Genomic DNA, 12,346 nt, shown 5'->3' on the forward strand with positions numbered 1-12,346 from the left:
CAGCACCACGGCTGCATTTTATTTCAGAAGCAAAACTACCGATCTACGATTACATTTCGCTGCCGCCAAAAGTGAAAGGGGCACCGAGACCTAGGGGCTTGAAACACATCTCCCTGGGGCCCCCTGTCCCAGGATGGATTTCTAGACTTCCAGGCAGGAAGCCTGGGGCTCTGCCAGCAGATGTCCTTTGTGTCCTGGAAGGGTGGGAGCAGGCCAAGGTGGCCACCCTGGGGCGCCCTGGACGCCATGTCTGCCCAGGGTATGGTGTGGCCACCTCCCGGCCCTGCCTCCGGGGCTGCAGAAGCTGGGGACATTTGCCCCTGGAGGCTGGGACGTGCCTGAGTCAGTGCTCTGACGGTGGCTCTGAGCAGGTGTCAGGGACTCCTTGTCAAATTGCATTTGACTTTCTGCTGTGTTCCCCGGGCTGCTGTGCCAGCTCTCTATGCAGATGGGACTGCGTGGTGGTCCTGGGGCTGGTGAGTGAGTCTAGGAAAGCACTTGGGCTGTGCTGACCCTCAGCGAGGAGCACGCAGGCATCGGCTGTGACTGCCCTTCGTCACATCCGCCTAAAGGGATGTCATCCTTTGGAAGGTTATGCGGGAGGCCCTGTCATTCGTGGACGATGACGCTGGGCTTGGAGAGGTTAGCCATTTGCCTTCATCGAGTCTCAGACCTGGGACTGGAGTCCAGGGCCTGGGTCGGTCAGGACTCGGCCGCTCTGTCCTTCTGGCCATCTGTCCCGGCCCCTTCTGCCGAGGCCCCTCTTACCATCCCCACCTCCTCACTTGTGGTCCCTTCACCCTCTGGACTAGGAGCCCCAGGCTGCCCCTGCCCCCGAGCCTTGCCTACTCTGGACGCCTGTGGGAGAAAGTTCTAGAGATCCAGGCATGCCATGCTGTGAAGCTCTGCAGCTCCGAATATGCCCAGAGAATTCATGCCGTGTTCAGTTAGGAAGACCTGCGTCCCGGTTCTCTGGGGCCCCTTCCTCCCTTCGAGAGGCACTGTTCCTGGCCCACGGCCTTCTTCCCTCAGGATGCCTGCGTTTGCCCTGGGCGCTGACCCTCCCCTCCAGGGATGCCAGGCACCAGAGGGAAGCTCTGTTTGACGGTCACCTTGGGTGTGAGGGAGCCCTTTGCAGTCCAGAGTGGGTTTGACATTGATCTCCTTGGGGTTACCTCCTCCCAAGGTGCAGAAATGAGGTGGGAGGGATTTACATCTATGCCTGTTCTGGAAGCGGGGGAACTTGACAAAATTGGGCTTTTGACACCAGCAGTGAAAGGGCTGTTTCACGGGCGTGTGGGCTGCATCCTTTGGGAGGGAGCCTGTGTGTCCCAGGGGCGGCATCCTCTGGCGACTGTTTCAGAGTGAGGGCACCTCCCAGGGATGCTCTGTGCAGAGGTGGGGGGAGGGGTGTGCCCACGCCCGGGTCCAGGCCCATCTCGCCTGCACTGAGCTGCTGTGTGAGGGGCAGACGCCCAGAAGCACAGCTGACTGGAAACTGAGTCCAAGCTCAATTCTCATCCTCACACTGTAGGGGAATGAGTTTTCTCAGTTCATAAGCCTGTAAAAAATAGATGGAAAGAGAATCAATCCTTGAGCCCAGACCCCATCTAGCAATAAGTCATGGAGTCATGCAAGGATAAATGAACCATCTGGAAAAATCAACCCCGTCCATTTCATTAAATGATGCACTTCTAATAAAACTGTATTTTTATGCTTAATGTGTATTTATCGAGATATAGATAACATTTATGTCATTTTGATTAGTTGTGCACTAGTAATGTAGAAAAATTCAATCCAGAAGCAGATTATTTTTAACACTTTCAGTCTTATGGTCACTGGAAATATAAAGTGTGCATATATTTCATATCAATATTCTTGTGCAGAGAAGTATGATAGGATGATAAATAACACAATTTCAAGCATAAACACTGATCCTGTTGAGTTAAAATTCCATGGGAGAAGGGGAATGGAAATACAAGTTTAAGAGGAAGAAAACAGGGACTTCCCTGGTGGCACAGTGGTTGAGAATCCGCCTGCCAGAGCAGGGGACATGGGTTCAAGCCCTGATCCGGGAGGATCCCACACGCTGCGGAGTAACTAAGCCCGTGCGCCACAACTGCTGAGCCTGTGCTCTAGACCCCATGAGCCACAACTACTGAAGCCCGTGTGCCTATAGCCTGCGCTCCGCAACAAGAGAGGACACTGCAGTGAGAGGCCCGTGCACCGCAGCAAAGAGTGGCCCCCGCTCGCCGCAACTAGGGAGAGCCCATGCACAGCAACGAAGACCCAACACAGCCAAAAATAAATAAATACATAAATAAATACATAAATAAATAAATAATTAAATTTAAAAAAAAAGAGAAAGAAACAGAAATATGGAAGATTTTTGGCTGTTAAGAAGAACCTGTCTGTGAATTTTTAAAATGGGAGATGGTGGGAGTGGTAAACATTGCCATTTAGATTCCATGTGAAGCGTTTAATAATGACGTAACAAGTTTCATTGTAAACTATAATATTTACAACATGCCAGAATTTACGTCCTTTCCCGCTATTTGAACCTGTAATGGACATTTTTAGAGATCAGCTGGTGGGAAGCAGCAGCATAGCACAGGGAGATCGGCTCGGTGCTTTGCGACGACCTGGAGGGGTGGGACAGGGAGGGTGGGAGGGAGGGGATGTGGGGACATGTGTGTGCATATGGCTGATTCGCTTTGTTGTGCAACAGAAACTAACACAGTATTGTGAAGCAATTATAGTCCAATAAAAATCTATTAAAAAAAAATTCCAAGGGGTCCATGAGTGGATGGGTGAGGATGTCCTGCGGGTCCCACATGCTCCGGCCAAACTGAGGCGGCAGGGAGGTGGGGTCTGAGTGCTGGGTCAAAGGCACCCCTCCCAAAGCACCCACAACCGACGGGAGGTAATTATATTTTAATTGTTTATTTTTAACCACCTTTTTATTTTAGAATAATGTTAGATTTACAGAAAAGTGGCAAAGATACACAGACATATTTAGCACATTCCACACCCAGGATCCCCCTTTGCTAGCATCTTACATTTCTGTGGTACATTTGTCACACCTGAGACATAGCACTGATATTTATTATTATTAAAGTGCGTGTTTTATTCTTATCTTCTTCGTGTTTATCAGCCCCAGGAGGCGACCGTGGGCACCACATTTCATTCAGACTCGAGCCCCCCTTGGCTCCTCTCGGCTGTGACGGTTTCTCGGTGTTTCTGTAGTTTTGATGACTTCACGATTGGAGGAGCAGGGAGTTTGTAGAACGTCCCTCTGCTGGGCATCGTCTGAGGTTTGTTTGGTGGCTGAACTGGGGTGGGTGTTTCTAGAAGGAAGACACGGAGGAGGTGTCCTTCTCGTCACTTCCTCTCAGGGGCGCGTACTCTTGACACGACGCGTTTCTGCCGATGTTGACCTTGACCACCTGGCCGAGGCCGTGTCTGTCAGGTGTCTTCACTGTCCAGTGGCTCCTCCCCTGTCTACACTGTGCTCTTCGGGAGGACGTCGCTCTGTGCGGCCCACACTTAGGGGGAGTCATGCTTCCCTCTTGGAGGGTGGTGGAGGGATGATGGAACTTTAAACAGTGTGTTCTTAGGTTTAAGTTTGCTCGTGGGTCCTGAACAGGGCTATGTGTGTGTGTCATGCGTGTCTGTGTGCATGTTGTGTTATTATGTGTGTTGGATGGGTTGTGTGTATGTATGTTGTACGTGGTATGTGTAGTGTGTTGTATGTTTTGTGTGTTGCACGTGTGTGTTGTACGTGTCTGTGGCATGTGTCTGTGTGTGCATATGTTGTGTGTGGGTGTGTTGTATGTTGTGGTTTGTGTGTTGTGTGTCGCGCGTGTGTTTTGTGTGTTGCACATGTGTTGTATGTTTTTTGTGTTGTGCATGTGTGTTGTACATGTCTATGGTATGTGTCTGTGCATATATTGTATGTGGGTGTGTTGTGTGTATGTTGTGGTTTGTGCGTGTGTGTTGTGCGTGTGTTGTATGTTTTGTGTGTGTTGTATGTTTTGTCTGTTGTGCATGTGTATTGTGTTTTGTGCGTGTGTTGTATGTTTTGTGTGTTGCACGTGTCTTGTATGTTTTGTGTGTGTGTTGTACGTGTCTATGGTATGTGTCTGTGTGTGCATATGTTGTGTGTGAGTGTGTTGTGTATATGTTGTGGTGTGTGTGTGAGAGTTGTATGTACATGTGTTTGTGTTGCACGTATATCGTGTCGCATGTGTGTATGTGTGTCGTGTGTATGTTTTGTTGCATGTGTGTAGATTTTGAATTGTACACGTATGGGTGTTGTGTGCGTGTCGTGTTGCGTTGTTTGTATCTGTTGTGTGTCTGCGTGTGCCCACTGGGAGTCGCGCTGGTTGGGGCTCAGGGCCCAGCTTCCGCGTGAGGCTTTGCCCTGTGAGGTCCGTGTATCTGACAGACTCATCGAGCCGGGCCTGCTCACGAGGAGGACGTTAACAGGGGGAGCGGTCAGAGCGAGACACGGAGGGGACGCTGGCATCAACAGGCGCGCCCACCTGCCCTGCAGCCCAGCTCGCTCGCTCTCACGGGCCCCTCAGCCCTGCAGGGAGAAGGGAGAAGCCGGCCAGCCCCGTGGAGGGACCCCCGAGAGGTTCCTGGGGACCCATGGGTTTCTCTGGGCCCCGGGTCCCCCGCCCCTGCCACACCTGGGGGCCAGGGGCCTCTGAGCCCGGGGGCCAGGCATGCCCGCCTCTCCCCACTGTGGCCCTGGGAGTGCCCACCCCCCCTCCCCAGACCACAGACGTCCACGTGTTGCGTGAAGCTGTGGACCCACGACTTGCGGAAGGCCCGTGGCCACCCCAGCCGTTCCCCCGCCGGCATCGTTCTGTGGCGGAAGCGCCACGGTTGCTCCAAGTGCTGCACCCCAACTTCATGCATAACGTCCACTCACCCCGTTGCGTTTGTGAGGTGCTGCCCTCGAGAGGCATGGGGACAGGGCCCACCCGTGGGCGGCATTCCTGGTGGCGAGGCCAGAGGCCCCTGTCAGCTCCTCCAGGTCAGTGCTGTGGGCCGGACCTCTGGGCCCCTGTTCCGTGGCTGTGGCCTCGGTGGCTGGTGGCCGTGAGCCCTGCCCGTGCCTGAGACTGAGCGGCTTCCGGCAACCCCTGTTTAAACGACCTGCTTACCCTCGAGTTCGTTTGTTGCCATGAGGGACGTCCCCTAAGCCGCCGTGAGGCTCCCCCACTGATGGTCGCTCAGAATCACTCATCTGCCTGTTGCCCGCATCAAGCCCACAGGAGCAGAGACCTCCAGTACGGTGACGAGGTGTCAAAGGCGACCTCCTGACAGCTCTGCCAGGAAGATGGCTGTAAATCCCTACTCAGAGCATTGCAGGATCCACTTGGGGAGCAGCTTAGATTGAGCTTCTGTTTGGAGTGTGTGTGTGTGTGTGTGTGTGTGTGTGTGTGTGTGTGTGTGCTCTCTGGGTATGTGCAAAGAAAACTCTCAACCAACCATCCTCTCCTGACCCTGTACAAAGCAAGACTATTTTCATCAAATATACCTGAGCCCTAACAGCTAAGAGCATTTTCAATTTCGAACGAGGCATTCATTTGTAGACTGGCATTTGTAGACATTCTACAAATGTCTTTCTGGAATGAACTGCAGAGGAATTTACAGCCTCTTCAGTCCAGCCTTAATAACTCAGACGCATATGCGGGCATCACTCTCTGTTGTGTCCGTACCCATTCGGGAGCTTCAAGGCCCCCTCAAAGGGCCAAGATCTGCCTCCAGTGAGGACAGGACCACAGCTCCCCGGCTGACCACATCAGAAGCATCAGTGGTTTGGGAATGAACGTACTGGCAGGTGTGTTACAGATCAGTTGATTCTTTATTGCTGTATTTCACTTTAATTATGATAATTAGTTTTCCATGTGTGGGGTGGACAGAATATTCGAAAAGACTTGTCACTGATGAGGAAGAAGCCCCCCGACATCCCAGCGTGTGGAGGCTGGGGAGTGCAGTGGTCAGGGCGACTGCTGGGCTCTCTCACTCAGCACCCAAGACAAAGCGATGGGAGGGCTGACAGAGAGCCCAGGCCGTCCTCAGGGCACTTCCTTGGGCTTGTTGAAAATACTTAGAAACCTGCAAATAATGCAATTTAACAAATGCCCGTTTTTGATGTTGACTTTGTGATGAATTATTACCGTTCTTCTAGCTTGTCCTGTTTTGTGTTTTATCTGTGTTGTAGCCTAAGCAGACAAACAAACAAAAACCAAATCCGTGCCCACGCACAGCTCCGCTAGAGGTCTGTGCCTGGGGCACACGTCAGTGCCCAGGTGGGGACCGTGACGTCTTCGCTCCATCAAGGTTTCTTCCAGAAACGGGCTGTTGCTGGCGAACAGCTGGAACCGTTTCCTCAGTCCCGCAGGAACGTGGATCCTAGTATTTTATGGTTATTAACCTCCTGTTGCTAAGTTCTCAGTACTGCTGTGCTACCAGTGCCGTGGTTTGTTACTTGTGAATATTAAGTGTTATTCTTATGAGAACATACTTTTCTCTTTATGAGCATCACGGGACTCCTGCCTTCAGCAGCTGGGCGAGTGAGACAGAGGCGCGTGGGGCCCTGGCAGGAGCGGAGGAGGGCGTGACCTGTGACGTCTGCAGAGGTCAGAGCGTCTAGAGGGTTGCCCGACCCTTGCTCTGCTCTTCAGCTCCCCCCGCACCCTGCACGTGTGAAAGGTGTTCAGGGACCACAAGCACGTGTCCCAGGCGTGGTCCTTCGCCAACAGTGGCAGAGCATCCCTTGCAGGTGTCGCATGACTAAGGCATCACCTGGGGCGAATTACCTGCCAAGCCTCCCAGGATGGGGGAGCCATTTCCAGCTGCGCATCTGAAGGTGACATTTTCACTCATGTTGAGACCTCTGGGAACCCACTTTTCCTCTCTTGGGCAAAGAATTAACATTTAGTTTTCTAGTTTGTTAGCAGAAGGTCTTTTTGCATTTTTCCATTACTAAGCTGTACATCTTATCAGTCCCACACAAACCTGTGGCTCTTCTGAGCTTTGTAAACAGGGCTAGCACAAAGCTTCAGAGAGTGTGTGTGTTGGGCACCTATGAGGATGGAGGCCACGTGGGGACCAGTGCAATTCAGAAGAAGCCCGTCAGCGCCGGCCCAGGTGGGCAGCACATGTCCCACCCCCCAAGGGTGAGCAAGGAAGGGTCTGTTCTGGGTGTGGAGTCTTCCTCTGAGATGAGTCTGGGGCCTCGTGGGGGTGAGTTGGCTGTGGGATCCACACACACTGGATTGTAAGAGGAAAGCATATGATCTCGATCTGCCGTGGACGGACGCATCCCTGTTCTTTCCGATGACTCCAGCAATGCTCACCTTCAAAACCGCCCCAAAGAGAAAATAGGTATCACTGTAGAACCCTGATTCACTGGTTGATTCAGCGAATGGTTGGTTTGTTCATTCAGTTGAAGGTCTTCTCTGCTTCAGACACTGAGCTTCCTCGCACGAGGAGAATGAGATTAGGGAGACAGGCCACTGCTGTCTGTCTTCATCAGGTGGGGGAAGACAGATATTCATCAAATAATTACATAAGTCATAATTCAATTGTAGTTGGGAGAAGTGTAACGGGAAAATATCATGATGATATAGTGGAGGGCTTCCCTGGTGGCGCAGTGGTTGAGAATCTGCCTGCCAATGCAGGGGACACGGGTTCGAGCCCTGGTCTGGGAAGATCCCACATGCCGCGGAGCAACTGGGCCCGTGAGCCACAACTACTGAGCCTGCGCATCTGGAGCCTGTGCTCCTCAACAAGAGAGGCCGCGACAGTGAGAGGCCCGTGCACCGCGATGAAGAGTGGCCCCCGCTCGCCGCAACTAGAGAAAGCCCTCGCGCAGAAACGAAGACCTGACACAGCCAAAATAAATAACTAAATTAATTAATTAAAAGCCATGCTCATAAAATCTTTAAAACAAAAACAAAAAGATATAGTGGGGATCCTGGGATGTCATTCTGAGTTATCTGAAAATGGAGAACCCTGCACCCATCACCCTCACACCTGACAGCAGGTCCATGGGGATGCTGGGCACCACTTCTACCTGGTCATCATGCACAGTGGCTGAGAGGCAGGTGCTGGGAGGGGCTGACTTGGGCGGCGGACCTGGACGCTGTGGCTGGCACTGATTTGCCTGCTGGCACACACTACTCTTGGGCTCTCCTTAGTGAGGGAGCACATCAAGTTTTGTTGAATTTCCAATCAAACTAATGAGGAGAGGTGGTTCTTCTGGGTAAATCACATCATCATGACACGGAAGCTGACGATGTCTCCTCGGAGGGTGTGGAGTGATAGGAAATAGCGTCAAGTTCAAGCTCTTCTCCTCCAGTAAACACGATCTGATTGCCACCTGCTTCACAATCAAAGCTGGTAACGTTACAGCAGAAAGAGCTTTTATTTCCACACTAATTTCTTTTGGAAGAGAATCTGAGAAAGTCCTGATCCTGTCATCCTTTATGAAAAATGAAACCAACTTTGTTTGACGATGTAAATGGGAAAGTGGTCCCCAAAGACCAGATGCCATGGATGCATCATTTATCCCCACGGTGGCTGAGCAGCAACGGGGCGCTGGCTGGGGGCTGCCGACCGTCCCTCACCTGGCGGAGAAGCTGAAGCTTTGTGGGAAGAGAAGGTGGCCTTTGAGCTGTCAGCCCTCCTCCGAAGTGACGGAGAACTGCTTTTTCTAGAAAGACACGTGGCACCTTTTAACCACACTTCCAATCAGCAAATGGATGCCGCTTTCATTTTAGAGAGGAGTGCAATCACAGGGAATCTTTAAAAGCTGGAAAGGACGCGAAGATCATCGCCTGCAGTTCTTTCCTTCTCGCACTTCTTGGCTGAGAAGTTGGGAGGAAAAGCTGGTGAGTGGCCGAGAGGTGGCGATTCAGGCCCATGGGCTTTCCTCTCCTCTGGCTGTGCTCAAATCTCCTTTGTCATTTCCTTCTAAGAACCCCTTTCTTTTTTAAAAGTGAGGTTTAATCTGAGTTATCTGCAGGGATAAGCAGAGCGATTTGAGGCATGGATCTGGGGGTCTCTAAGGAAGCCCCCCCGGCCCCCAGGCCAGCAGAGGCCTCACCCCCTGCCCCCCAGGTCCCTGCAGCATCTCTGCAGGCCCCCAGGAGGTGCACACCTGTCGCTACTGGCTCTGCACCAGCACCAAGGGCACAGGGGCTCGATGGCTGACCCAGAGAGAGGGTTCCAGAACGGTGGTGCCTTGCGGAGGGCACTGGAAAGTGTGAGCGGGTAGCAGGATTTCCGTGTTTTTCTGTTGGAGGTGGGGCCTCAGGCCCGGATCAGATATAAGTCTTGGCGTCCCAGACAGGATGGGTCTCCGTGGCGGTGAGGGGCGTCCCAGACAGGATGGGTCTTGTTCTCCATGTCTCCGCTTCTCCCCCCGCGCCTTTACCCTCTGCCGGGTTTGAGTGAGTTTATATTGGGTGAAACACCGTGTTTTTGTAATATAGGACCTGCCCCTGAATTTTTTATGTGAAAAAGCTCTGAAGAGGCAATAACTCTCCCTGAAGTTCCATCATTGGATTCGATCAGTGATACTGAAATTAGAATCTCGGTAGATGTTAACTCACACTTTAAAATATTCCACAGTGGACAGAGGGGAGACACCCTGTGGGGACCCATTTATAAACGGGCTCCGAAAATACGGCCCTTTCTGCTTTGTTGCCAGTGGGACACCTCTCAGCGTTCGGCTGCCCCTGTGGGAGCTGAGGGTGAGTCCTGATGCAGCCGCCGTCACTAAGCTTTCCTTCAAAGTCAGACACTCCATCTATAAGTCCTGTGCTCTTTTCGGTTAAATATGTGATAAAAAAATGAGCTGGATTTTAAAAGTGATTGCGTGCTCCTTGGACCGTCCCGGTTCAGCAATACCTTGTAAGTGTGTTGTACCTGTGAGCAGATCAATCCCACCAAAGCAGAGGGTCAGAGTGCACACCCCTCTGGGGGTAGAAATGGTTCTCGTCCAGGAGAATGGCCTTGAGGTTGCTGGCCAGGGCGCTCAGCCAGCTGGACCCAAGCGTCAGGTATCGGCGGACCTGATGGCCAGGTCTTCTTGTAAAAGCCCCTGGGCTACCGGATGGGGTGGGGGACATTGAGGCTGGTCATCCACTGTCCCTGCAACTTTCATCAAATGATTCTTATGCCCACGCTTTCTGTCCTGTGAGCACAGAGTGCGATGGAATTCGGGCTCGAGGATGCGGGTTGTGGTATTAACCGGCTAATTCTCCTCCCTAAACACTGTATTTGCACTTGAAGTTAAAGTCATGACGTCTTTCTCTTTTCAAGGCTAAAATCACAACGCTTTAAGCCCATGACCCGGAGACTGACTTTTCGCCCCTTCATTCGCAGTGAGTTCTCTGCAGATGTGCTGTTTCCACCTGCTCTGCGGGGGCTGTGTCTCGCTGGATTGCATTTATTGAGTTGGGGAAACCTCCCCTTCCTAAACATCGATTCCTGTTCTTTTTTGCATGTTCAGCCCCCTCTCATCCTCATTTCTCTCTTGCTACAGAATTTGGGAGGAGGCTATAGTACAATTTTCAATAGAATTAAAAATTTAGCTCTTTCTGTCATCTTTCAGCAAGACACGGGGTATAAGATATCAGGGTTATAAGTTTCTGAGGATAATTTCGCGAAGACTGACCCCCTTCAGTAAGACTCATTTGGTTGACAAAGGACGCACCCTTCTCCCAGCCCCCACCCATGCCCTGGCTCACCTTCTAATTTCTCAGCTCCAGGAAACACTGTCTGCTTTGCAGGCGCCATCTCGAGTGTGGAGCCTGCAAGGATGTGTTGTGGCCATGCTGACGCTAGTCTCAGGCTGATGGACCGCTTCCTCGGTCATCACTGCTGTGCCCCACCTTCACTCCCAGGAGACAGATCCCAGGTGTTTTGGTTGTATTTCCACTGGCCTTATCATTGTTAAGGACCTTAACATTGTTAACTGCCCTTATCCCTGTGAGGAACCTCCAAAGAAACCCGTTTGTGACGCTAGCACCGAACAGGCTGGTACTGTACTTCTTGAAAATAACCAAACTATTTTTACTTCTGTAAGAATTCAAGGGACTTCCCTGGTGGTCCAGTGGTTAAGACTCCGCATTGTCAATGCAGGGGGCCCAGGTTCGATCCCTGGTCAGGGAACTAGATGCTGCGTGCCACAACTAAGATCCCGCATGCCGCAGCTAAAAGATCCCGCATGCCGCGACTAAGGCCTGGTGCAGGCAAATAAATAAATAAATATTAAAAAGAAATTCAAGAACAATGGAAAGCCCAACTTTTGTATTCTTGTGATACTGGTTTTCAAAGAAAACATGTGAAACTGGAGGAGGCCAGTGAAGTTGACTTAAGATTTCGGTTCCTAAAATTGAATTTCCCTTGATTGGAGTGAACTGCTTTTTAACACGCAAGGACCTCTGTGGCAGGAAAGTCTCACGGACAGTTTCTGAGCTCTACCAACCTGAGACTTGCTTCTAACAGGAGAGTTTGCAGGTAGAACAAGTACAGTGATTTCGTCTTTCCTGGGTTCTAGGATGGGGCAGGTTAGGAGATCGTGTGAAGCTGCTGGAACCGTCAGGCAGCAGAAGGGCCCCTGAGCCTCGGAAGTTGCCTGCCCGCTGTGGGCACCCACGTGACACCATAGGAGTCCAAGCCCCACCTGGGTTCCCATCAGCCCAGGCATCTGGCGGGTTTTCAGGGCATCTCCGCTGAAAGACTAGAGAGTCTGGCTTGATTAAAGACCAAACTGGATGAAGCTATTTGCATTTTTATTTCAGAGGGACAAACTTCAGTGTCTGAATGCCTACAGCATGGCTTTGCATCCAGATTATTTTCCTAACCTTGAACTGAGGCCTGTGTGTTCTCCTGGAGCCTGTGGTCCAGTCGCAGTGGGCAGCCATTGTGTTATTCTGGTTATATCCTCAGCCATTGCTGTCTGTTGACCGTGAGGCCTAGAATGGTGATATGTGTACATTTCTTACTTTTATCCCTCCACTTGGGAGACCAGTGACATGTTATTGGTGGACACCAATAAGAAACAGATTCTAGTTTTGCCCTTGAGGTCTTACACTTCATATTCTCATGGGAGCCATCTGTGTTCCACCAACCGTGGTGTTCTCTGCTCCAGGACCTTGGACATTTCCCCACGACCTCCTCAGTGCAGTAGGAGAGTTCTCATGTGGCGGCGGGGTCTCGCCATCTAGACTCCGTCTGCGCGGCTGGCCTCACCCCCGCGGTGGCTGTAGGCTTGCTTCCTCCTCTGCGTGGTGCCCTGATCCCCCTGCCGCCCCAC

At 51.7% G+C, this 12,346-nt stretch overlaps 1 non-coding gene across 1 annotated transcript; it reads left to right on the forward strand.

Annotated features, from left to right (window-relative positions):
- Positions 1-11,126: 11,126 nt before the first annotated feature.
- On the forward strand, positions 11,127-11,199 carry TRNAD-GUC (transfer RNA aspartic acid (anticodon GUC)). The gene has a single exon. It is a non-coding gene; the product is annotated as a tRNA-Asp (tRNA).
- The last annotated feature ends 1,147 nt before the right edge of the window (positions 11,200-12,346 follow it).

This window comes from Orcinus orca, chromosome 14 (genome assembly GCF_937001465.1).
Source record: "Orcinus orca chromosome 14, mOrcOrc1.1, whole genome shotgun sequence".
Taxonomy (NCBI): domain Eukaryota; kingdom Metazoa; phylum Chordata; class Mammalia; order Artiodactyla; family Delphinidae; genus Orcinus; species Orcinus orca.